Consider the following 25,234-nt stretch of genomic DNA (forward strand, 5'->3'; position numbering starts at 1 on the left):
GAAATGGTCCAGGTACCCTTCAGTTATCCCCTCGGAGGTGACTTACCTTTCTAGTGTGTCACGCCCATGATGCATGGGGACTGGGGCAGTATCCTGTTGTCCCGCACGCTAATATTTCTGCGCTGGAGCCTGGATGTTCGTGCTAAGCAAGGCGAAGAAAGATGCGTTCCTTCACACTAGTGCTCATCAGTCGTTGCCTTTCTGGGAAGGGCAGAAAAGTGAGGCTTTGTTGCCAGATGAGATGCCAACACACTTGTGATTTTCAGAACCTTTTGAATTTTGGACTTTTGCGTTAAGGGGTGGTAGATTTGTACTATATTTGTGAAGGCTGAGGAGGCTGAGGAAGTAGGAGGGGTAACTTTAGGGGAGAAATTCCTTCTGTTCGTCCTCACTTCTGGCACGTGCCTGTATGCTCACACTTGCACGAACACCAGTGCATGTGTACACGTGCGTGTAAACACATGCACACGCATTCACAGGCCTGCAAGCTTGCATGCCTGCACACGCCTACACCTGCACATGCACGTACGCGCCCAGGGCATGGGATCTAGAACACAGTCCTTTCCCAGTTAGCTGATCAGGTGGGCTGGCTGCCGTACAAACACTCATGCACAGTAAAGTCACGGTCATGTTGGACATCCTTTTCCAGGTGATCATAGCACTCCTTGAGGTCAAATAGATGACTCTGATGACCTCCAGAATTGGACCATGGTATGACCTGAATCTGCACAGCAAATATCTGTTGATCGTGGATTGATGACCATCTTGTATGTTAGTCTTTTGTCTGCATATGCTGTGTGTGTGGACTGAGGTTTTCAGGTGCACGTTTCCTCCTGGGTGAGGAGAACCAGGCATGATATTCAGGAGTGGTCATTTCAGGTGTTGGTGGAGACCTTGCGGTTCTGCGGAGGACGAGATTCATTAATTAACCAACCAAATTCTGCCCTCCCAGACTCAGGCTCCAGAGAACTATGTGATCCTGAAACTCGCTGCTTGCTTTCTGACTGTTCACAGATGCAGTTGGGAATGGACGCTTTCTTCCTGCAGGCTCACTGGAAAGCGTTCGAGAGCTTCTTATTTATGTGCCATTTTATCAGTAAATTAAATGGCCCAGACTGTGAGGGGTGAACGGCGGGGGAGACTGTAGCAAAGGAACACAAGAGGCCAGTGATTCGGGAGAAGCCCTTCCTCATCTTGGAGCCACGACTCGTGTGCAGGCTGATGAGAACCGGCATTGGGGCTGCGAGGTTGTGGACGATGAAGTTTCCTGGGCACTTGAGCTTCCACAAAAGAGATATTAAGTTCAAGGAGCTTGGTCAGGCCCCTTCTGTTGGCTGTGTTTCTTCTTTTTCACGTGGGTGTTCCTGTTTGTGAATTGTGTTTCCCAAAGGACACTTAACCCTTGCCAGGACACCTTCCCCCACTCTGCTCCTGGAACTGACTGTGCGTGTTCTCTTGACAAACTTTGATTCATTCCCAGCAAGGAGACAAGGACACGCAGCATGTTCAAACCTTGTCCTTGGAGTAAGGCCAGGCATCAAGGAGGCTGAAATGCACAGATACAATTGGCTAGTCAGTCAGTTCTTGTACCTGTGAGGAGCTTACACACCAGTTGTAAGAGTAACGAGACATTGCAAAGCATCTTTAAAGTAGATGTTGAGAACACAGGAAACACAGGACATTTTCTGTAACTGAAACAGAGCTTTGGGATGGGTGCTACTGATGAACAGTTTTCATAGTAGCAACTGATTATGAGGTTTAAAAATTTTTTTTAATGTTTGTTTATTTTTGAGAGAGAGTACGAGCAGGGGAGGGTCAGATGCTTAACTGACTGAGCCACCCAGGTGTCCCTATAAAGTTTTTATCAAATTCTGTAAACTCAATCATCTGGGAGCCATTTCTGGTAGCAGAACGTTTCCTGGTGCCCCGTGCTAATAAAATAAACAGGATGGTTATTTAAAGTGTGTTTTACAGTGGAAGAAACAATGCAACACTGATACCTTTGGAAACACGCTGCTTGCCTGACTTGTACTTATCCTGTGCCACCTGGACTTGGGGATTCTCATTCTCTCTGTTTCTAGTTTCCGTCCCACTCTGGGGATGCAATCAGGAGTAAAGCTGCAGTGCCTATCACTGTGGGCGTGTTTCAGTCCTCTGGAGATCCCCTTCCTGTCACCTGATATAGGGAAGGTGGAGTGGACGTTTGTTCCATAAAAGCACTGGTGCAGCTATAGGAGGTGGTCTGCCACGTGCACCTCTCAGAGGGGGTCACGGTCACAGTCGCTGAGCCCTGCTGGAGCTTGTCTGCAGGCCCAGATCTTCTGTGGGCTTCACTTCTGAACCACTGTGTTACGGTAGCATCATCCCCATTTACGATTGCGATAACACAGGCAAATCACTGCTATTTGGGTTAATTTACTTTATGTTTCTACAGTTTTTTATCGGTTTATAGTGACTTAGCCCTGAAGCCAGAAATGACATGCATCGGTAACATTGGTATAACCTCTTACTAAGCCACCTCAACATTGCAAGCCTAGCACCACTAACCACTTAAAACCTACGTGGATTTGAAAACTTTAGATTTAAAATTAAGATGTTTTTAAAATAGAAAATTCATGAATCATCTTGTGTTGTTACTTATGTCCTGGGTTGTGTCTGGAGTGGGAGGAAAGTGGTCTGTGGGGCCTGTGGGATACTGGCCTCAGGTGAGATGGAGTCCGAACCCAGGCATCTGCTGAACTTGTAATGGGGACTGTCCCTCCTTCCCTCTCTGATGAGGCCTCCCCATCTATAAACTGAGGGTGAGACCAAAGGAATAGCATTGAATATTGAGGAGATGGTGCGTGGATGGCTAGGTGTGGACCCTGACACCCAGCAGGCAGTCCATCCATATCAGGAATGGCAAGTGCTATCACCTAGACCCTGCAGAGAAAGGAGATCAGCATTAAAAATCTCTTAAGGTTAATGAATAATGATAAAACTACAAATGATAATTTGTAGTAATTTGAGGTTAAGCTTCTACAAAATGAAGATTTATGGAGTATTTGTGGTGTTGGATCTCAGAAGCAAGAAGTATTGGCTTCTGGGACTTCCAAGCAGATACCCAGCAGAGAATGTTGAAAAGAACTTGTTTATAGGCCATTGGTAGGTGTCAGTCCTACAGGGAGAAAACTGGCTAACATAGGAAGCGTATCCCTGGACCTCAAATGCAGGAAGACCGTGACCTACTTTGTTTAGTGAAATGACACAGTAGATACTCTTCATAAGCCTCTGTGTTTTCATATTGGTCTTGTGTTTTAATTTATGAGTAGCTCTTCATGAAGTTTGGGAAGGAGCAGAAGAGTAAATTTCAGCTGACATTCATCCAGAATCTTGATGAGTTCCAGATATCTAGAGTGAAACTAGTAGAATTTGAATGATTTTTTTTAATTTTTTTATTTTGAGAGACAGAGACTGTATGAGTGGGAGAGGGGCAGAGAGGGAGAGGGGCAGAGAGAGAGAGGGAGAGTCAGAATCCCATGCAGGCCCCGTGCTGTCAGCACAGAGCCCGACACGGGGCTTGAACCCACAAAGCCATGAGATCATGACTGAGCTGAAACCAAGAGTTGGGCACTTAACCGACTGAACTACCCAGGCGCCCCCAGAATTTGAATGATTTAGATGAAGCTTAAACTTCGGGTTCTACAGAGTGTGTTTGGGCAGCCACCATGAACTGCGGGATCATCCAGATTGGGGACAGCGAAAAGACTGGTGTTTCCATTCCATATCCTTGTAGGGACAAGAGCCTGTCATACTCAGTGGAGTTCGTCCCATCAGATAGGGCAGCTTAATGGCAGCAGGAGCCACGCTCTGTGTGTCCACAGGTAACACTGGCAGCCTCGTGGCTGTTACACAAAACACAGTAGACATGGGGAAGCCTCATAATGGAATGTGGCTGAAGTCAAGGGGGCTTCCACAGCAGCAGGTGTGTGTGCGACGCTGAGTCACGAACGCCGCTCCACACGCTGAGAGTGTCCTCCGTGTCTACACTAGCAAACCACCAAGGCAAACATTTGCAGGTGTGAATGATATTTGTGTATCCTTTTCCTGCTGGTACCTTCGAGATCTTCCCTATTTTGTGTGTAATTGCAAACAAGAAACATACTTTATTCCAATTTATTCAAATTAATTTCCCCAGCACAGGGTTGTTCACGATTTGTCTAGAGTCAGGGAGTTAATGCTGAGCTGTCTAGCACTCACGTGGAAACGGTGAATCCCAGCACACGGACAGGAAAGATACAGTTGGCTGTTGAACAGCTGCTCCTGCACAGTGACCTTTGCCTCCTCACCTGGAGAAGTAGGTCACACATCTGATTGATTTAATTACAGCCCATACAGTGGCAATTTATCCACAACTGCAGGTTTTCTGACTGGTGACCAAAAGGCTTTTCTCATTATGGAAGCTGCACGTTGAGACCACGGGAAGGCCTGTGTTCTCCAATTTCGTGGTGCCGCACCAGTAACACCCTGTGCTCTCCTCGGCTGATTTTGTAGTGCCCTGGGTGCTTCATTAGCGATTTCCGTAGACTCTGAAAATGTTCTGGGCCTCTACCTCTGTCTCCATTTTGACTGTGAGGAACTTCTCCATGTGGAAGTCCTTTCACTGGCCAAGTTGGCGAACGCTGACATTTTTGACAAGTTCACCAAATTGTGTGTGCTTCGTGAACATACGTGCCATCAGAGCAGTTAATGGGTGGGGTAGCTTGTGGTTACTGGGCTCAGCTGTCATATGGTTTGATAAGGACTTAATTTCTCTTGCCCATCGTGGAACATAACATTTGACTCACAAGCCTAATGTGATTTGGAAACGATTCTCTGTAAGAAAGCACAACAATTTATATGAATAATTATACAAGGGCTCTCTCATGCCCAAATGGAAGTTGAGTCAGTGTTTTGTGTGGCATTCCTAAGTGAGGACTGTTAAAACATCTTACCTACAGATGGTCTCTTTGCTTTGGGGCTTTGAACAAAGTTGATAGATGTTATCGGGGAAGCATTATGATGTGAACCCAGCACAGGAGATTATACAAGTGTAGTTGTGAGCACCAGGATTTGCCCTCTGCCCTGGCTCTTGTCCTGCTCCAGCTCTTCATTCATTTTCGATGGAGGGGCTGGTCACTCCCTCCTCCTGCATCCGTGGCAGCATTGATTAGCTATGGCAAAATCCCTTAAGTTTCCAAATAATCTAAAGACTTCGTCATGTGTATTTCTCCTTTTCTGGCCATATTTCCTTGACAATGCCTCCGAAGACTGTCGTGCAAATACTCCAAACTCGAAGGTATAACTCTGTAATGCACATGTTTGGCAAATGCTTCTCATAAAGGGAACGGAGAGTCTCTGCTAATACCTGGATCAAAATCACTTTCCTAGGACCATTATGCTGGTCTCCCTTTTGAGCAGAGAACACTTTGGGAAACCCTCACAGTTTGTCTCAAGGCCTGGTGCCCATAGTAGGAGAGTTTAAAACGGTTTTGCTGGTTGTCACTGGGTGTTTGCCATTTAATTGCTTCCCATGCAAACATGTGGATGATAGGGGTCTCTCCCAGTCCTGAATTCAGAGGTGTTCAGTACTCCTCTAATCGGTGTAGTTTAGGTGATGGTGATGGTAACACCAGCATCACCTGCCCCCACTGCTGACCTTGTCAGCTGACACCTTTGGCTGCCTCCGTGGACCTGTCCTAGCATTGGCAGAAACAGATTTATCTTCAAAAGCCTTTTTTTTCTTTTAAAAGTCATGTTGTTTAAAAGTTAGGGGAGTGGTTTACATTTCCTGTACACAGGTATATAAAAAATGAGAATCCCCCCACCTAGTGCAGCCACGTCAGTCCCGTCCAATCCAGGGGTAGTTCCCTTTATCCAGCAGTGTCCCACAGAAATAGGAGGGGAGGCACATACTTGATTTTAAATTCACCAGTACTCACAGTGAAACAAGTAAAAGTAAACAGGTGAAATTATGTTGAACAGCCTATTTAAGACAGTATATTTAAAATATTTTAGAATTCTTATAAAATCATTAAAGTATCTTACATGTTCTTTTCTCCTGAGGCTGTAAAATCCGACACGATTTCCACTGCATCCCGTCTCATTTGGACTAAGCTCACCCCAGTGGCCCAGGAAGCACGGGGTTACTGGGGACCGTACTGGGAAGCAGTTCTGGACCTGGTTCCTTACCCACAAATGGCTTTTGCAACATAGATGAGATTATGTGTCCTGCGAGTAACTTCGCTCACTTTTCCATATACGTGGCCGGGGTTTCTACGTATGTACACGTGGATCTTCTTTCTCCTTTTAGTGGCTGCACAGTACGAGAGTCCAGACCGTGCAAGGCACTGCTTTCTTTGGCTGTTAACACACACTGTTCAGGGAGTTTCTGGTTTGTTGGTGTTGCAGCAGCACAGCCATGAATATCTCCGGATATAATGGGTGAAGGTGAATACACATTATGTATTTTGATAGATCTGCTGTTTTAACAAGCCGGTTGTGATTGTGGTCATTGGTTTCCAGAATCTTACCTCTGCCATCCTGGGCCATACAACCATCTGCAAACCTTCACTAGCAGCCAGAGATGTTTCCACCGTGGTTACTTTTCTTCCTCTGTGTCTTGCACAGCCTTCTGTTCCTCTTTGCTTTCATTTTCGTACCTCTGATCCCTTGTTTGTCCCCGACAGCATTTCTGACACCAAATATGCAGGGGTTTCCAGCACCAGGCACTTCCCCCAAATTTCTGGACACGCAGTGGATGTCCTCTGGTTCAGTCCAGTTCTGACACCAGCTGCTGGGGTTAGCACAGGCCCTCAGGTTGAGGGCTCAGCCCATAGGGTCCTCCCCCCGCCCCCCCACATTATCCCCTGTACTCCTGAGTGACCCGCTACAAATTCGGGTTCCCAGGACCCTCCACAGTTTGCTGCAATGGCTCACGAAATCAAGAAGGCACTTACCTTTGTGGTTTATTATAAAGGCTACAGCTCAGGAGCCCCCAGGTGGAGGGGATGCAGGGGCAAGGAGGGTGGAGGGAGAGCTGCCACACCCTCTCCCGGTGGGTGCACCTTCGCCTAGCACTGTGTGTGTACCAGCCACAAAGCTCTCCAAACCCCTTAGGTGGCAGTTTTCCTGGAGGTTCTGTTAGGGTTTTTCTGGAGGGTTTATGTTGTGATTAAATCAGTAGCCATTGGTTGTGGGCTGGATCCCCACCTCCCCCTCTCATCCTCTGAAGTGGGGGTGGAGCTAATGTTCCCAGTCTCTAGTCCCCTGGTAGGTTTCTCTGGCAGCCTGAGCCTCCCTGCAACTGGTCACCTCCTTAGCATAAACTCTGGTGCGGTTGAAAGGGGTCTGTAGGCATAACAACAGATGCCCCTCTCGCCCCATCAGTCAGGAATCCCAAAGGATCTGGGAGCTCTGGTGCTGGGAAGCCAGTATTTCTTATTCTGTCACAATATCACACCTTGTTCTCAGACCCAGAAGGCGTCGCTCCTGTAGCAGAGGAGACCCCCAGCGTATACCAAGGTCAGTTCACTAGTATTAAACTTTGTGGGAGGAAACTCGCCTTTGGGGAGAAATTAGAGTTCTCTCCATGCAGCTGTGTAGTGACTCGTGATTTTTAAAACATTTTTTTAGCCTTGTTTCAGCCCATAAGAATGAATGCATGCACAATTTTTTAACTTTTCTTATTGTGCAGTCCTTATTTAAATAAAAGTAAATCATGTATCTGTTAAGGATTTCTTTTTTTCAACGTTTTTTTTTTTTTTATTTTTGGGACAGAGAGAGACAGAGCATGAACGGGGGAGGGGCAGAGAGAGAGGGAGACACAGAATCAGAAACAGGCTCCAGGCTCCGAGCCATCAGCCCAGAGCCCGACGCGGGGCTCGAACTCACGGACCGCGAGATCGTGACCTGGCTGAAGTCGGACGCTTAACCGACTGCGCCACCCAGGCGCCCCAAGGATTTCTACTAGTCTTTTTTTTTGTAGTAATACTTTATTATTAATAAGTAATATATTGCTGGGCACAGTACACCTAATAGTGTCAAATTTATAAATGCATTAAATTAATTAGATATTAAAATTCTGTGTTCAGAATTTTTGCTTATATTTTCTCCATTGTTTAAATGCTGTTAACATATTTTGTTTATTTCTTGGGTCTAGGTAATAAACCGGTTTGAATGATACTCACAGGAGAGTAAAGAACATCCAAGAAAATAATTAATATTACCTCAGGGATTTTGTGTGTGTGTGTGTGTGTGTGTGTGTGTGTGTGTGTGTGTTAAATAGCTTAAGAATGCAAACAATGAATGAAGATATGAAAACATTTGAGACTCACTACAACAGTGATTAAGTTCTGTAATTAATATTTTTAGTGTTTACAGCCCTCTTAAAAATGGAGTGTTGCCAAAGTACCACATTGATACTGTGAATGACAGAAAATGAAGGTGCTAATGGGTTCTAAGATCGTTAGCACAAAAGGGAAAAAGGAATTCAATGGGACACAGTGTTTTGGCTGAACACTTCAATGACATGGTAAGGAATTAAATTCCTTTCTAGAGCCACAGAATGGTAGGTATGGAATTGGTCTAAAGACTTGTGTGATTGTTGCTATGGGAACTAGACCTTTCTTCTTGATGTGTTAGGGTTCTCTGCAGCAACAATTACTTAACCCAAATTTTGTGCTGTAATTTTTGTTTCTTTTGTTAAAAAGTTGAATGCATTTAGGAGATAATGTCACTGTCATTCAAAAGATGGGATACACTGGTTTCTGCTCATTTCTGTGGAATACCACAAATAACTTGTAATAAGTGCTGATACATGGATAGACTTAGCTTAGATTCTCCTTTGAAACTGTGCAAGTCCCACACTGTCTCTGAAACTGATGACAAATCATAAATATTCTGTCTCATCAGACTTTCAATTATGTATGGATACCTAAATACTGTAATTTAAGAGACTTTGTGTTATTTCATGTGAATTAATATTTTAAAGCTAAGCATCCTTAGTTCTTAATCTCCTTGCACCACTTAATTTTAATGCCCAATAAAACAGTTTAATTCTTGATAGAATTGAGAAATTTGGGTTAAATTATTATGGAAACTTCAATACATGTCAGCACACTGAAGTTGTGGTTCCTTTTTTTAACGTTTATTTATTTTGAGAGAGAGAGAGAGAGCTAGTGCGCGCGAGCGCACACACACACACACACACACACACACACACGAGTGGGGGAGGATCAGAGAAAGAGGAGGGAGAATCGCAAGCAGGGATTCTGATGCGGGGCTTATTCACGCAACCTTGAGATCATGACCCGAGCCAATATCAAGAGTCAGAAAGTTAACCAACTGAGCCATCCAGAAGCCCCTGAAGTTGTGGCTTCTGTCCCCAGGTAACTGAGCTCCTCTGGGGCACTAATTTTCTCAACTGTTTTTCTTAGCCCATGGCTTCTGACTTATTTGTGCTGCTTACAGTGTATTAACTCATGAGGATTTATTGTCTGCCAGTCACATGCTTCCCTTGACTCTTTTAAGAATATGTCTTGGATATAGTCCTCCTCAAGGACACTCTGGAGCCTCTCTAGCTTTCACTGTGAGGTCTGCTCTCAGATGACCAGAGATGAGGTGCGCGCCCCAAACATCCCAGTGCACGCTTCAGCGACAGAGATTGTGATGGGCTCCGCTACCTTATTCTAGAGAGTAGCATGAGCACAGCGTGATGCCTGTAACAATCGGGGAGGTTCTCCGGTTTTCCATGATTAAGTAAAGCTGCACACAGTTCACTGGAGTGACTGTGGACTACAGAGTCCGCTTTTTCTAGGACATAATTTAACAGTGACAGAATCCTTTGACGGAGGCGGGTCCTAACACTGCTTGCTTGCAGATGTTTTCTATAACTTCCTCCTGAAATACCCCAAATATTAATCAATGTGCTTCTGCAGTGGCCGTGAGGATTGTTATAATCCAGCACTTTCAGTTGTTCAGAGGCAGTGTAGAATATGGTTTGTCTCCACACTATGCCCTTGAGCCTTTGTTTCAGAGAGAACACTGGTAAAGGAATTAAAATGTGTGTTGATGTTTCCTTTCCCTATCTTGGTTTAGTCTTTGTTTTCAAATTTTGAAAGTAATGTCACGATCTTGTGGACATGGGAGAATATGATCATTTTCTGAGTTTAAAAAGCTGGGTACAAAAGAGATACAGTTTCTTGATATCTTGAATATGACAGGGACTCTGTTTTATTGCTTTATCTAAATATGAATCTTCAAAGCACAGTGCTTACTCTTCTAGAGCATCAAGACCATTTCTGGAGTATGTGATACAAGATAGTTTTTAGGAGATTAATTCCCTGATCTTAGGTTTCACGTGTGCTTTTTCCTAAGGCATATTATTCTTTTCTTTTTAATGTTTTTATTTTATTTTTGAGAGATAGTGTGAACAGGGGAGGGGCAGAGAGAGAAGGAGACACAGAATCCGAAGCAGGCTCCAGGCTATGAGCTGTGGGCACAGAGCCCGATACGGGGCTTGAACTCACGGACTGTGAGATCATGACCTGAGCTGAAGTTGGACACTTAACCTACTGAGCGCCCCACCTAAGACATTTTATTCCGAGAAAGTGTCTGAGTTGTGTTTTTACATCTTTCCCCTCTGTTCTCCTGCCCCGCTTCCTCCACTTTATAAAATGCATGTGTGCATATGCGGCCCCATCGTGAGTCTTCCCGAGGTGCATTGCACAGGTGAGGAGCGGCTCGAAGAGAAAAGGGCAGTACTTGTGTGGGACTTGCTGTTGAGGAAGTTGATGGCTGTAATGAATAGCTAAAATTTTTGGTTGCCAATTTCTTGCTTTCAACACAACTGAAATAAGACAATTAATAATACTTTTTGGTGACAGATACTGCTTTCTGAAGGAGGTACAACAGTTGAGAGTTGTTGCCATAACAAGATGCTACTTCATCATCCACTTAAAATGTAATCTAAGTTTCTCAGTGCTTATAGCAGTAAAAGGCCATTGGCACTCAGCTGTCTTCTTCACTAGCAAGTAATATTAACCCATGGACACGTTAAAGATTGTGAAAAATCTCTATCCATCTCACTAAAAGATGTATTTCCAATTGAATTTTAATATTTAATACTTAACAAAAATTTTAGTGTATTTATATTTTAGGCTCCGTTATGTACCTCTAAGAGTAATGATAATTTGGTCAAATAGAATTTTTAATCATTTCGAATCTTTACCACAGAAAATTAAAAATTACATTTATGATTTTACATACATACAAGTATATAAGCACATGAATGTGTGTGTGTGTACACACAGAAGTCTTTTTTTTTTAAAGCACCCTTTACACCTAGCACAGAGCCCAGCATGACTTGAACTCACTACCTTGAGATCATAACCTGAGCTGAGAGAAAGAGTTGGATGCTTAACCAACTGAGCCACCCAGGCACCCAAGAAAGAAATCTTGTATTTATTTATTTTTAAAAGCTTTATTTATCTATTGTGAGAGAGCTAGAGAGCATGAGGGAGGGGCAGAGGGAGAGGGAGGGAGAGCATTCCAAGCAGGCTCTGAGCTGTCAGCGCAGAGCCCAATGAGGGGCTTGAACGCATGAACCATGAGATCATGACCTGAGCCAAAATCAAGAGTTGGATGCTTAACTGATGGAGCTGCCCGGGTGCCCCAAGAGAGAAGTCTTTTAAACCTAAACATGCTTTACAGTAGGATACAATTCTGTGGGGGAAGGTAGAATGGAAATAAGAATTTAAGGACAAAAATGCAAAATGTAATATTTTAAGCCTTTAAGATGAACTTGTTCATATGTTTCCTGGTGGATGATGGATGATGGTTGGCGTACAATTGGTGTGGCATTTATATTCCTGTTGATACATGTGAGAGGGGATGATGTAAAAGTTTTATCTCAAAATTTCCATGTAAATTATACAAGATATTATGTCATGTGCCACTAGACTTATAGACAAAGATTCTAGGTGTCACTGCACATGGGTGTACGTATATAATGGTCGCCTTACTGCACATGGGTGTACCCTATAATAGTCGTCTTGCCACGGGTAGGTGCATCATTCCGCCGCGCATACGTGTGATGGTTGTCCTGCCGTGCTTACATGTATGTGTGATTGATGGTCGTCCCGCCGTGCATCTGTGTACGTGTGTAATGGTCGTCCCGCGTGCGTACGTGTATGTGTGTGATAGTTGTCCCGCCGCGCCTATGTATACGTGTGTGATGGTCGTCTTGCACGTGTACGTGTGATAGTCGTTCCGCTGCATGTACGTGTGTGTGGTCGTTGTCCCGCCGTGCTACATGCACGTGTGATGGTCGTACTGCCCCGTGTACGTGTGATGGTGGTCCCGCCGCGCGTACGAGTACACGTACGTGCGACGGCCATCTTGAACTCTATGGGAGACGGGTGGATGAATAGCTCTGGGGGCCAGAGCCGTCTGGCCACCTTGCATCTCTGATTACGGCACTGTGACACCCGGCGTGGGGAGGGTACAGCTGACCGCCCGCGTACAACGTACTTTATTTGGGGAACGTGACGTACCAAGGAGACGAAGGGAGGCCGAGTGTGTTTGTTCAGTGTGGGTCCTGTGTGCCGTCTTCGGGGCCCCGCGTGGTCTCGGTGTTCCTCAGCTGAAAGGCAGATGCGCTCTCTTTCTGTGCCAGGTGGGCCCTCCCCCGTTGTCCCACTGCCCAGACCCCTCCTGCACTCACCTCGGGTCTTTTCCTGCTACGTTCCCCCTTCTGCATGGGCTTCGCTGCCTTTCCTGGCTCAGCGAAGACTGACCCAACCGAGGAATGATGCGGCTTGGAGCCGGAGCTCTTGCAGGCAGCGGGTCCGCTTTGCTTGTCTGCAAAGTGCGCCTGCACCGCCGGCCGTGCAGTGAGCTCGCTGCCTCCCTCCTTCCCCAGCTTCGGCCACGCCTGCGTGAGAGACGCGTGGCTCTCCCTCGCTCGGTGGCGGGGTGTTGTTTCTCTCGTAGATCTCTGTCTCGTTTATTGCAGCCTGTCGCCTTCACTGTGCTGTCAGGTGGGCTGAGTGGCATGGGGTCTCTTCCCCCGAGCTCCAGGGAGGCAGCCAGGCTGGTCTTCCTGCTTGTGTGTTCCGTGATTTCACGTTCCAGGATTTCACGTTCCAGGATCTCACAGTCCATGATTTCCGGTTCCAAGATCTCATGTTGGCTGCGCACAGTCGTCTGGCTGGGTGGAGTGTGGACTGCGTTAGGTGCCATGGATCAAGCCCCCCACCTTCTGAGCTGAGTCACCAGCGTGCCATTGCTCGTGGGTGTATTTTCCTGGGCTGAACCCCACGCTGTGATTCTTGAAAGAACTCTAGAAGGGTTAGCATAGGATTTGGAAACTGTGACAGGGTCCAAAGCTTTGTCTTCCAGCCCAGATGTAGATGTACCTTCCGGCACCTGCACACGTGGGGCGCTTTCCAGGCACATTGACCTGACTCTAAGGCCCTGCGAGGTGGATGTGATCCCGGATGTGTGTGCCATTCATGAAAGGGAGACACACACAAACCACCAATTCTCAGAAAACGGGGGTGTTACTGCACAGACCGCGCGAGGGGTTCTGAGGAGCAGCTGTGGGTTGACATCGAGGCATCAGAAATGCGTGAGAAAGAGCATTTCCGTGGGATCAGCTCATTTCAAGTGGATGATTGCTTAGCTTATGCTCTTAAAAAATTGATGTTGAAAAAAATCATAAAACTCGTCTTAATTTTCTTAACACCGTCTCTGTGAGGCCAGTGAGAAACGGCTTCGTCAGGGAGAGCCAGTGACCGGAAGGTGTGCATGCAGCCCTGTCCCCCCGCCTCTGCCCTGGAGCTGCCTGCAGCAGAGGGTGGACAGCATGTTTTGGGGATCTCTTTGTCAGATCATAAGCATAAACAGTGCCTTTCTTTTTAGTTTTTTCCTTTCCTTTCTTTCTGTTCCTTTTTTCTTGTTATCAAAGGAGCTATAGAACTTGGATATTATTTTAGATAAACAGGTTCTTTGATCTCATTGGCTCACGTTTGTTTTTTTTTTTTTTTTCACAAATCACATCTCACTTGCTGCTTTCTGTTCCCGCCTGATAGAGTTTTTACCCCGTCTGTACGAGTGGGTTCTTCCTTTGAAGATTTTAGATAAACTGTCTTTTGCATTGCCTGTGTTCAGATCTCTGCAGGATCCGCGAGCACACCAGAGTCCTGATGGGTGCGTGTGTCTTCTTTCCTTCTGTGCCGTGGCGGTAGTTACGTTCTGAGACTGGTAGGAACCCCGTGCAAGTGCCCGTCACCAACCACTAATGAGCCGTGCCCACGTCAAGCTGAGGAAGAGTCCTGAAAATATTTCTCCTTGTAGCCTCCGGGAGGAGCCAGCCCCACAGGCACTGTAGTCCGGTGGGACTGATTTTCCACTTGGGACCTTCAGAGCTGTAAGACAACACACTTGTAGTTTTTAAGAAAGAAAGACAAATTCTTTTTCTTCTCTCTCTTTCAAAGATAACACCCCCTCGGGGTGCCTGGGTGGCTTAGTCGGTTGAGCGTCCGACTTCGGCTCAGGTCATGATCTTGTGGTCCGTGAGTTCGAGCCCTGCATTGGGCTCTTTGCTGACAGCTCAGAGCCTGGAGCCTGCTTCTGATTCTGTGTCTCTCTCTCTCTCTCTCTGTCCTTCCCTCCCTCATGCTCTGTCTCTCTCTGTCTCAGAAATAAATAAACATTAAAAAAAATTGAAAAAAAAGAAAAACCAAAACCCTTTCTTCAGGTTTGTGCTTATTCGAAGGCAGAGTGGGGCGAGTCGTTAAGTGGCCATTCAGCTGGAACCGGCTCGGATTCAGAGCGGGAATTGCTCACAGACACTGTTCCACCTGCTTCGCATCGCCTCATTTGGGTGAACCTGGCACCAAGGGCTGGTTTGCAGGAGCTGGGAGCCGGCGCAGTGTGGGGTCCGATCGGCCTGTGTTCCTCTGTGGGTCAGCCCCACCTGGCTGCTCTGTGCCCTAGGCCCTGTCTTGCCAGATGGCTCTGTCCTAATATTGTAGATGATTTTATCAGGGGACTCACTATGGATCAAATGTTTGTTTTCCTACAAAATTCTAACCCTAACCCCAGCTAGATAGAATTTGGAGGTGGTGCCATTGGGTCATAATTAAGGTTAGATGAGGTCATGAGGTTTGGGCCCCACAATGGGATCAGTGCTTTTGTAGGAAGAGGCGGGTACAGCCAGCAGGCAGCCATCGGCACGCCAGGAAGAGGCCTTCCTCAGCAGTGGGATCTTGGGCCCCAGCCTCCAGAGCAGTGAGAAATTGGTCATAGGAGCCCAGGCCGACCAAGACGGGGCTGACAGCCTGCATGAGAATTTCTGCCACAGGAGCGGGTTTTCACAAGAACATCCTCGGGGCCAACGTGCCAGGGTGGGGTCTGCACGCGAAGCCTGGGTTTGCAGTGGCTCCCTGGGCATCCTGGGCAGCTTGTGAAGCTAGGGGGCCTCGTGAGGTGAGGTGGCGGCTGTCTGCTTTGAGTCTTACTGACCGAAATCAGCCCGATTGGGTGCCATAGCCACTCAGCTCTGGTGAAACCAGAGATCATCACCTCGAAACCCAGAAATGTGCTGGTTCAGAATTTTGGATGGTGCATACGGAGTGACATGTTCATTCGAGGAGATGATGTCAGGGTCTGCCTGCCCCTCTGTATAAATGGATCGTATTAGACGTCACGCCACGTACTTCACAGTGACTACATCTCTATCTGTAGGGTGACGTCTGGTTAGAAGCGCGGTCACTGGTGATGAAGTGCATTGTACTTGTACTTGGGCAGATCTGAGGTTTTTGTGTCCCCCCCCCCCCCCCCCGCCACCCCAGTTCTCGAATCCAACTCCACATCTCTCTCACGGCAGCTTTTGTTGTTGTTCTATAGAGAAATGGCTGTTTCTGGGGTGTTGGGGGCCAGTCTTCAGGTGAGTGGTGTCCCAGCCCCTTGGGTGCGGTTTGCTGGTCCCTCACTGTTCCCGATAGTGTTGTGTGGGGACTCGCGGGCACACTTGTGTCTTATGGAGGAGATTCAAGTTGTGTACATGTCACCTACACCTTTGATAAACCCGATGTTACCAGGTGAAGTATCTCAGCCGAGGACAAGGCTCCGACGGCACAGAGTGCATGAGCGGACAGCGAGACCTGAAGGTGCCACCAGGGAGCAGAAGCTATATTATCCTCGAATCAGGCATCCTTCCTTTACTTCTAGCAGTATTTCAATAAGAAGCCTTTAAAAAATTTTTTTGATGTTTATTTATTTTGAGAGAAACAGAGCCTGAGCAGGGGAGGGACAGAGAGAGGGAGACACAGAATCCGAAGCAGGCTCCAGGCTCCAAGCTGTCAGCACAGAGCCCAACAGAGGCCTCGAACTCACAAACCGTGAGATCGTGACCTGAGCCAAAGTCGGATGCTCAACCAACTGAGCCACCCAGACACCCCTTTATTTTTTTCTTTTAAAGTTTATTTATTTTCTTTGAGAGAGAGAGAGAGGATCCCAACTAGGCTCTGCACTGTCAGCACAGAGTCCACTGTGGGGCTCAAGCTCATGAACTGTGAGGTCACGACCTGAGCCAAAGTTGGTCGATCCACCGCCTGAGCCCCCCAGGTGCCCCTCCCCTAGTTTTTCTGTTTTCAGTGTGGCTTCGTTGTGAAACGCTTGTGAGCCTCAGGGAATGAGCACGGTCAGTCCTGTGTCTGTGGACCAGTGACACAGGGCCCTGGTCTGTTAAAGCAGAGCAGGTGCACACAGACCTTCTGCTCCCATTTATCTTCCTGGGTGAAGCGACTGTTCTAGTTTTTCCCCACATTTCAAGCGTGGGAGGTTTGCTTTCTTCCTGGTGAGCTTCCGGAGTTCTTTATATGTCCTGGACACATAAAACCTTGTCAGATACGTAACTGCAGAGAGTCCCCATCTGTAGTTTGCCTTTTATTCTCTGAACAGTCTCTCACGCAGAAGTTGGCTTTCGGTGCCAGAAGGTTACATCTTCAAGAGGGTAGTTCTCATTGTGTTTTCAGGAACACACTGGTGGTGTTTTAGATGTCCCCCAGAGTGGGACAGACCACGTCATTGATCAGATACACATTGTCACTGCTGCATTCCAGCCCTTTGGGAGTAAGTTGTTCTGTTGCGTGAAAGGTGAACCAGACTCAGACCCTGCCTGGATGTGGGTGGTCATGTGGCTGCAGATGTGGCCCGTGAATGTTGTTGTGGGTCTCTCTAGAATGAGCATGTCCCAGGTGAGTGGTCCAGTGGCTGCAGATGTGGCCCACGGATGTGGTCGTGGGTCTCTCTAGAATGAGGGTGTTCCAGGTGCGTGGTCCAGCGTGGTCGCAGATCATGGTCTGCAGACAGAGTCACATAGAGCTACTCCTAGTTTTCCACTGAGGAGCTGTGCATGGATCATCCCCACACCAAACTCAGAAGGGCCTTTCTGTTGCAAGGAAATACATTTGGTCAGTGCTGGCAGGAAGCTGTTTCTTTCCCCATGTCTCTGTTTCTGTCTGGGAAACAAAACAGTGACTTTCTCCACTTCTTCCCTGTCATTGGACACACATTCTCCAACCATTCCATGTTATTGTTAACACTGGGTTTTTAAATATGTAAAGTAAACATTATTTATATAATTTTCCCAAGTTTGAGGATAATAACAAGCACATTGTAGAAAGCTTGAGGAGTACTGAAAAGCAAAACGAAGAAGGTAGTGATGGATTGTAACCCCACCACCCACATGTAACCACTGCTGGTATTTTGTCATGTTTCCTGAGTGACGGATGCTTCCCATGATTTGTGGGACTGCCCGCTGATTCCCCATACTGAGAAGCTCGGAGAATTCGAGATTGATGACTTTCCCTGGAAATGTTGGCCTCTCCTCCCTTCCTGCTGGTATACCCAAGTAAAAACAATGTAAACAAGAAATGTGTTTTTAAAAGATTTAGAATGTTGCAGATAATTCATAGTTGAATGCAGAATTTTAACCCTCAAAATTCTTATCCTCCCTGCCTATACCTGTGTATGAGACTTTGGTGTTTCTGTGCATTTATATGGATAAATGTGTTTATCGTGAATATATACTCAAGTGCCCCTGTGTACATTTCTAACATAATTGAGATCAGGCTACAAAGAGTTCTGCAGCTAGTTTTTTCACTGAATGAGCCAAATAGATCTTTGTATTTTAATGTATGTGTATAAAAATCTGCATTTCTTTTAAAAACAACCTTTTTGGGAATAACTTCAGACTTTTGGCAAGTTTCAAGAAAAGAAAAGTCGTGTGTATATTCACCCATCGTTGCTGTTTCACCCTGTTTGTTTTATCACCTGAGCTCACACTTGCACTCCCTCCCCCTTTGCACACATGTGCACACGGTACGTTCCCATGACCCACATGGAGCACCTTGCATGGGCCTGTGCTCTTCACCTCTGTGTTCTGCTGTGCGTATTCCGATGAACGTGGGTGTTCATTCCCTAGGCCCAGTGCATCATCACCTGTGAACCTAACACCGATGCAATGTGTTTATCTCTTGTACCTTCCATACTCCCTATATTGTCTGTTGACCCAGTAATGTGTTTTATGTCGTGTCTCCCTTTTGCAGAGACTCCAGTTTGGGGTCAGGAATTGCATAGTTACCATGTTGCTCAGTTGCTTAGTTCACTGTATCGCGTGTGTCCCATGTTTCACAGTGGATGCGTCGTCGTCTGGGTAACCGTTCCCCTGTTGTTGTGCACACAGGTTAGGTGGTTGTCTTCCTAGAGCAAGCATTGCTGTGATAATCTTTGTTGCATACTAGTCTTTTTGAATATGCGCAGTTGCTCATCATGTGGAATTGCTGAGTCAGTGAGTATTCATGTATGACTTTGACAGACATCATATTTACCAACTCAGATTTTAGCACTCTGATGGAGTCATTGTACCATCGTTCTCATTAAATTTCCAAGACGACTAGGGAGGTTGCATATAGGAAGTTTTTATTTGTAGGATGCGTTGGTATCATTTAATAAATAAGTCACATTTTCATATTCTTTTGCAAGTTTTTAAATTGTGCTGTTGTATTGTTTCCTTATTGAAGGGTTGCTAATTTGGTGTCAACCTGGGTCTTCTAAGTGGATAAATTGTAATTGTAATAAATAAAAATTTTATTTTTCCTTTCCATATCCCCCCCCCGCCCCCTTTTTTTTTTTTTGTCTTATTGCATGGCTTAGGACAGGTAGCATGGTGTTAATTACCAAGATAATCACTAGTGGACTTAAGGTAAACAATCTTTTACAAAAGAAATAAATTCCCCTTTGATCTTAATGTTCACATTATATAAGAAATGAGGGATGGTGTTGACGTTAATCAAGCGCTTAGCCAGCATCTGTATGAAGAGGTCTCGTCTTCAATACGTTTGGAACGAGGTAGTAACTATTCTCATACTGAACCATTCATCCATTTCCCAGTTGGAGTGTCGTCTTGTGACGTGCTGCGGGGCTCAGTGTGCTAATATTTTGTTGAGATCTTTGCGTTTCCCTGCACGAGGCAGCGTGTCTTCACATCGAACACGTGTGACACGCACCTTTCTGTCAGAGCCCCAGTCGAGGATCTGGGACGCGGTTGATCCCCCCAGGCCACCCCTCCTCCCCGCCCCCGCCGCATCAGCCATGCAGATGTGTCCCGGCTGTATGTGGTGGGTCCGTTGGCTCTGTGTCCCCTGTTGCCACACGGCTCCTCTGCCTTGTCTCCTCCTCAGCTTTTATTCATTTTCCCTTTGCTGTTGTCTCTTCTAAACAGTCTCTTTGTTCACATCTGTGAGTGGGAAAGCTTTTAGAGTCCTTGGTGACTAAAAATATGTTTATTCCCACATAAAATCTAATTTTACTGAGCATTGGAATCAAAATCTGTAACCACTCTCCTTGGAAACCACTGACACGTACGTGGCGTCACCAGCAGAGTCCTGTTGACCGCAGGCCTGACTCGTAGGTCAGGTTTCCTCCCCGCCCCCACCCGGCTCCGCACATGGGTGCCCCCGTGAGCTTTTCCTCCTGCTGTGGCCTGCTTTCCTGTTCTTGCCACTGGGTGCTCAGTGGGCTCCACCGAGCTCAAGCTGCTGCTTTTCCTTTATTTTGGGGAATTTTTATTCTTTCTTTTTTCCTCTGCGTCCTCTCTGGTTTTTCTTCGGAAGGTCACATTGGAAACACTTGAGCTCCCCGGAATAGTTCTTGATGTCTTTTAACCTTTGTCCCGTCCTTGCATTTTGTGCAGTTTTCTAGTAGAATCCTCAACGGGGTCTTACAGCCACTGGCTTGCTTCTCCGTGATCACGCGCATGCCCAGCCCGTTCTGTTTCATGACAGTTAGTGTGCATCTCCACGCAGTTCTTTTCCAGGCCAGCGTTTCCCGGTACTTCTCACGACCATACTTCTGTATGCAGGCTGCTTCTCTGTGACTTTTTCTGTTGGTTGAGTTGGGTGCCCTTCTTCCCCAGCGGGACGATTCTAGTTATCTGTCTGTCCTTGTTTCCGAAGTCCAGCTGGCCTGATGGCAGGCGCAGTTGCTTCTAATCACGAGAATTCATTTGTAGTGATTTGAGAGAGGGTACATGTTGTGCCGGTGACTTGTGGTGTGGTGTGGCTCTTTCCCCTGCCTTGGGTGACGTTGGCTAGTGGGGCCGCTCCCCTGCCTCCTGTCTCAGGTTCTCTGGCACCACCTGTGACCTAGCATAGCACCCGTGGGAGGGGAACGGCCATGCTTTAGAAACCCCCAGTGCATTTTCTCGTTTAAACGTCTCACCGCAGTTGGTTCTCGTTATTCATGGTCCTGGGCTCTGTAAGGCCCCTGGACCTCAGCGTCTGTGAATGTTGAACCACTGCTCCCGGAGAAGCACCACGTCAGGTGCCTGTGAGCCTTTGGCTACAACATGTTCATCAACCAGTCAGTACACAGCCTCCTCCTGTCTGTGTGTGTGTTTAAAGACCTGTCATTTACTGCACGTGACTGATTCGTTTCCATGGAACTCACACCTGAACAGAGCTTCCCTAACACACGTTATCTCTGTGAGGCACTTTGCAGCCTTCTTGACCTTAGGAGCACTGGGCAGCAGTCTGGCACTTGGCCTGGGGGCATTCTGAACAGTGAGACCACCAGTAGAGATACATGCAAAAAATGCCATGAACAGATGTGTTTACAGCCCAGGAGTTGGAACAGAGGCAGTGCGGGTCTTCTTTGACCTGAGCTGCAATCGAGTGTGTTGAGGACCATGTTTTTTGTCACTCTGCAAACAGCCCCGATGTGTGTATTGACTTGTGGGGTATGGATGAGCCATGGCAAGTAGGTGAATGCATGCACACAGACCCCAACAATGAGGATGGGCTGTGGTTGCCTGGCACCCTCCTGGTCTCTGGACTCCGTGTTTCCTGGTTCGCATCCCAGGGTCTTTGCTGCCGCCTTGGCCACTCCTGGGAGTGATTTTATCGTGGCCTCCCCTCTGTCCCTGTTGACCTCTGATTTTCAGGAAATCCTTAAGATTTCTGTACCACTGATGGGACTCTGTCTTGGCTTCTGGTGTTCTTTAAGAAATCTTTAACATGATGTCTGGGGTCTGGGGAGGACGAAATGTGGAAGAAGCAGTCTCTTCCTTGGATTCTTCATGCCCAGAGCTGCTGCCTGACTTCAGACTCTGGCCGGTTTTCCCTGGTGGCTGTTCCAGTCTAAGAGGACTGTTCTCCTGTCCTCTGAGCTGGCCTGACCTCTCGTTACTGCCTCACAGTACAGGTCCCATTGTGATGTCTCCTATTTAAAATCCTTCACCGGGAGGCTCCCAGCCTCCAGTAGGATAGCACAGACTCCTTGGCCTGCCCCCTGCTCATGCTCAGCCCCCTTCCAGCCTCTCGGATGCCTACTCTCTGTGGACCCATCATCTCTCTCCAGCCTCCTTTCCCCTGAAGCCGCCTGATATGAAATATTCCCTCCTGACCACAGTGTTTTTGATGGCAAATACCTACTTACCATTTCACAGCACAGGTCAGGGATCCCTTTGCCTGTGAAGCCTTCCTAACTGCTAGGAACTCTGTCTGCAGATGCTGTCTTGAACTTAAATTTGCTTCCATCTGGGCATCCAGTATTCCTCATTTTTACGTACGTTTGTATGGAGGAATAACAATAACTTACATACAATAAAATGGACAGGCATTAACTGTTACAGTCAGTGAGTTTCAACAGGTGCAGGTAATGGCGTCCCCATCACCCCACAGCGGACAAAAGATCCCAGAAACCTTTGTGCTGTTTCTGGGAAGTCCCCTACCCACCCCAGAGGCAACTCCTGACCTCTCTCTCGTGGAATAGTTGCATGTGTTCTTGGAAACAAACTGGAGTCCGGTCTTCTGTAGTTTCCTGTGCTTGGTGCCTTCCACTGTGTCTGAACGTGTGAGGTTTATTCCTGTTGTCGCACATATAAGTACTTTGTTTCCCATGATTGCTGGGTTGGTGTTCCCTTGTACGAATATGCACATCCCACACTTCTGTCTGTTCGTTCTTCTGTGGAAGGACTCCTGGGTCATGAACAGTGTTTGGCTCTCGTGGGTAAGGCGTGTTTTGGTGGACATATGTTTTCATTTCTCTCGGGTGGTTCCCGGACCACAGATGTAGGTGTGACTCTTCAGGAAGTTTGCCAGTGTCCTGCATGGTGGTCTCATGTGTCTGTGCCCCCGCCAGCTGTGTCCGAGACTCTGGGTCTCCAGATGCCCACCCACGTTTGTGGTGCTTGTCTTTGGGATTCTCCCGGGGGCCCTGTTCTGTCTCCATGTGGTTATTTCAGTCAGAATCTTGTCTGCTAGTTCTGAAACTTTCCAGACGGGGTCTCTCGGTGCTGTCCCCACGCCATATTCAGGGCTCCTGGTAGTGTGTGCCCCACGCTGAACAAATGGCAGGTACTGGTTTCCATCGATGATGAAGATGCATGTTCCTGATTGGCTTCCCCCGGACGCTTTGCTAAGAATCTTGGTTGGTGGTGTGCTCTGACCTCAGATTCCAGGTGAGTGTGCTGGGATTGGGATTCCTGGAGGAGCCCTACAGGGAGAGGCACCCGTCCGCAGCCCAGCACTGTGTATCGCCTTCCTTCAGGCGAGCTGGTCCTGCCGTTGAAAACAGTTTCTCTGGGGAGCTGACACCAACACCTTCTCTCAGTGTCCCCTTCATCCTGGACCCACTTCTCAGGTCCCTTCCCTGGAGATGCACCTGTTGCTTTCACTCTGTGCTCAGGGGGTGTGGCCGCACCATGCTGGAGGTCCAGGGGGTGCCAAACAAGGGTGTGGAGAAGGGTCAGGTGGATGTCTGGGGCAGGGGGGGGCGGTGAGCGCCGGAGAGAAGGCTCATGTGGTAGCGCGGGAGTGTTTAAATAGTTCATGAGCAGCAGGAAGGTCCTGGGCCTTTGGGACTAGAAGCTCCAGAATAGAGGAAATCTGCCATTGGCCGAGGTGAGAGCTGGAAGATAGGTAGGAAATTCTCAAATTCAGCTTACTTCCCATTATGTTTGGGGCTGGCTCTGTGTACCTGACACAGCCAACGTGGTGACAAGGCATATTTTGCAAAAATGCATTTTGCTAATGATGCATACCAAATAGTTGATATTAACTGTGAACTCACTTTGGATTATTAAAAGCACTTAAGCATTGTGAATTAATGTTGTAATTACAGTAATTGGGTAAGCATTTCTGCTTGCCTTAATTAGCACTGTGGTTACACAGAAGAAGCACATTGGGAAAATCACACTTCTGGGTGATGTTTCTGAAGCTCTTAAAGCAGGTCCACTCTTCAGGGAAACCACCTCAGCCTGTTCTTTGTGTCTGCCCGCACTAATCTCCTGCCCCAGCGCGGCCAGCTTGACCTTCTGAGGATCTCATTATGTTACTCTCAGACAGGAGACGCTGCAGAGGCCCCAAACCCGTGAGGAGTGTTGTGTTGCATTTAAAAAGTGCCTGAGTTGTTGAAGTGTGTGTGAAAGGTGTTCAGGACACTGGTTCTTTAAAGACGATAAGGTGGTATGTTGGAGACACTTAGGAAACCCTCTGATATCAGCTCAGTGCTGACTCTGGAAGGGGAATCAGCTGGACCTGGGAACTGCTCGCGGAGGTCCCACAGCTGTACACAACTATGAAGCTGCCACGAAGGACCCACGTAGCTGCTCACATGGACAGCAGCAGCATCTGCTGGGAGCAGACCTCACCTTCCCGGCCAGGGGGAGGAACACCGTCCTGCTGCTTGAGATTGAGATGACATGACAAGATGCTCGGTGTCCACAGTAGAGAAACTGTGTGTGTGTGTGCACGGCCGCAGGTGGGTGCACGTATGTATGCAGGTGTGCATGGGCATGTGTACACATGTGTATATGTGTGCCAAAACAAGTCTGCACATGTATACGAATGCATGCATGTGGGCATGTGGGTGTGCATATGCATGTTCGTGGTCATGTGTGTGGGTGTGCTTGCACGGAGATGTGTACACACTTGTGTGCGTGTGTGCATGTTTGTGCATCCACGCAGACATGTGCATGCACACATGTGGGTAGGTACGCATGTAGGCGTGCATATGTGTGTGTGTGCATATGCGAAGTCTGGGTATGCACATCTGTGTGCACTCCTCTAGGCGTGCGTGAAAGCACGTGTGTTTTCTCGCAATGGGTTGTGCCTTGGGGCAGATGATCTTTGTCAAGAAGTTGGAAGTGAGGGGTCCTGCCTCTCCTAGGCAGGCCTGTTTCTTTCTTCTGCCACGTGGTGCAGACCCTTGCCCACTCCTCCTGTCTGCTGCCTCCCCCTCCCTGCTTTGCTCCTCCTGTCTCTCTTCCTGGGTGACCTCCTGTCTTCGTGTCACCTGCCTGAACCATGATGTGCCTGAGAAGCTGGGTCACGACTGTGACTCTCCTGAAGCCTTTCCTTGCCAGCTCTTCCCCCCACTGACCCTTGACTTTACCTAAATAAACTGTTACTGATGTGACATTTTCACCACCTCTCCTGGGCATTTCTTCCTCCCTTCCCACAACTCTGGGCACATGCTTGGTTGTGACTATGCATAGTTCTGACCCTCAGGAAGCAGCCATTAAACAGCAATTATTATTATTTTTTTTTTATTATTTAAAAAAAAATTTTTTTTTTCAACGTTTTTTATTTATTTTTGGGACAGAGAGAGACAGAGCATGAACGGGGGAGGGGCAGAGAGAGAGGGA

The 25,234-nt window shown here is 47.3% G+C and overlaps 1 protein-coding gene and 1 long non-coding RNA gene across 6 annotated transcripts in view; one reads left to right on the plus strand and one right to left on the minus strand.

The window, feature by feature from the left end:
- DLGAP2 (DLG associated protein 2) overlaps positions 1 to 25,234 on the plus strand; it is a 791,131-nt gene that overhangs the window by 55,531 nt on the left and 710,366 nt on the right. The gene's annotated exons all lie outside the window — the stretch shown is intronic.
- LOC131506320 (uncharacterized) lies at positions 12,535 to 13,192 on the minus strand. The gene is made up of 2 exons (XR_009258864.1): positions 12,743 to 13,192; positions 12,535 to 12,661 (listed from the first exon to the last, which is right to left on the minus strand). It is a non-coding gene; the product is annotated as an uncharacterized LOC131506320 (long non-coding RNA).

The sequence above is a fragment of the Neofelis nebulosa genome, chromosome 3 (assembly GCF_028018385.1).
Source record: "Neofelis nebulosa isolate mNeoNeb1 chromosome 3, mNeoNeb1.pri, whole genome shotgun sequence".
NCBI lineage: Eukaryota > Metazoa > Chordata > Mammalia > Carnivora > Felidae > Neofelis > Neofelis nebulosa.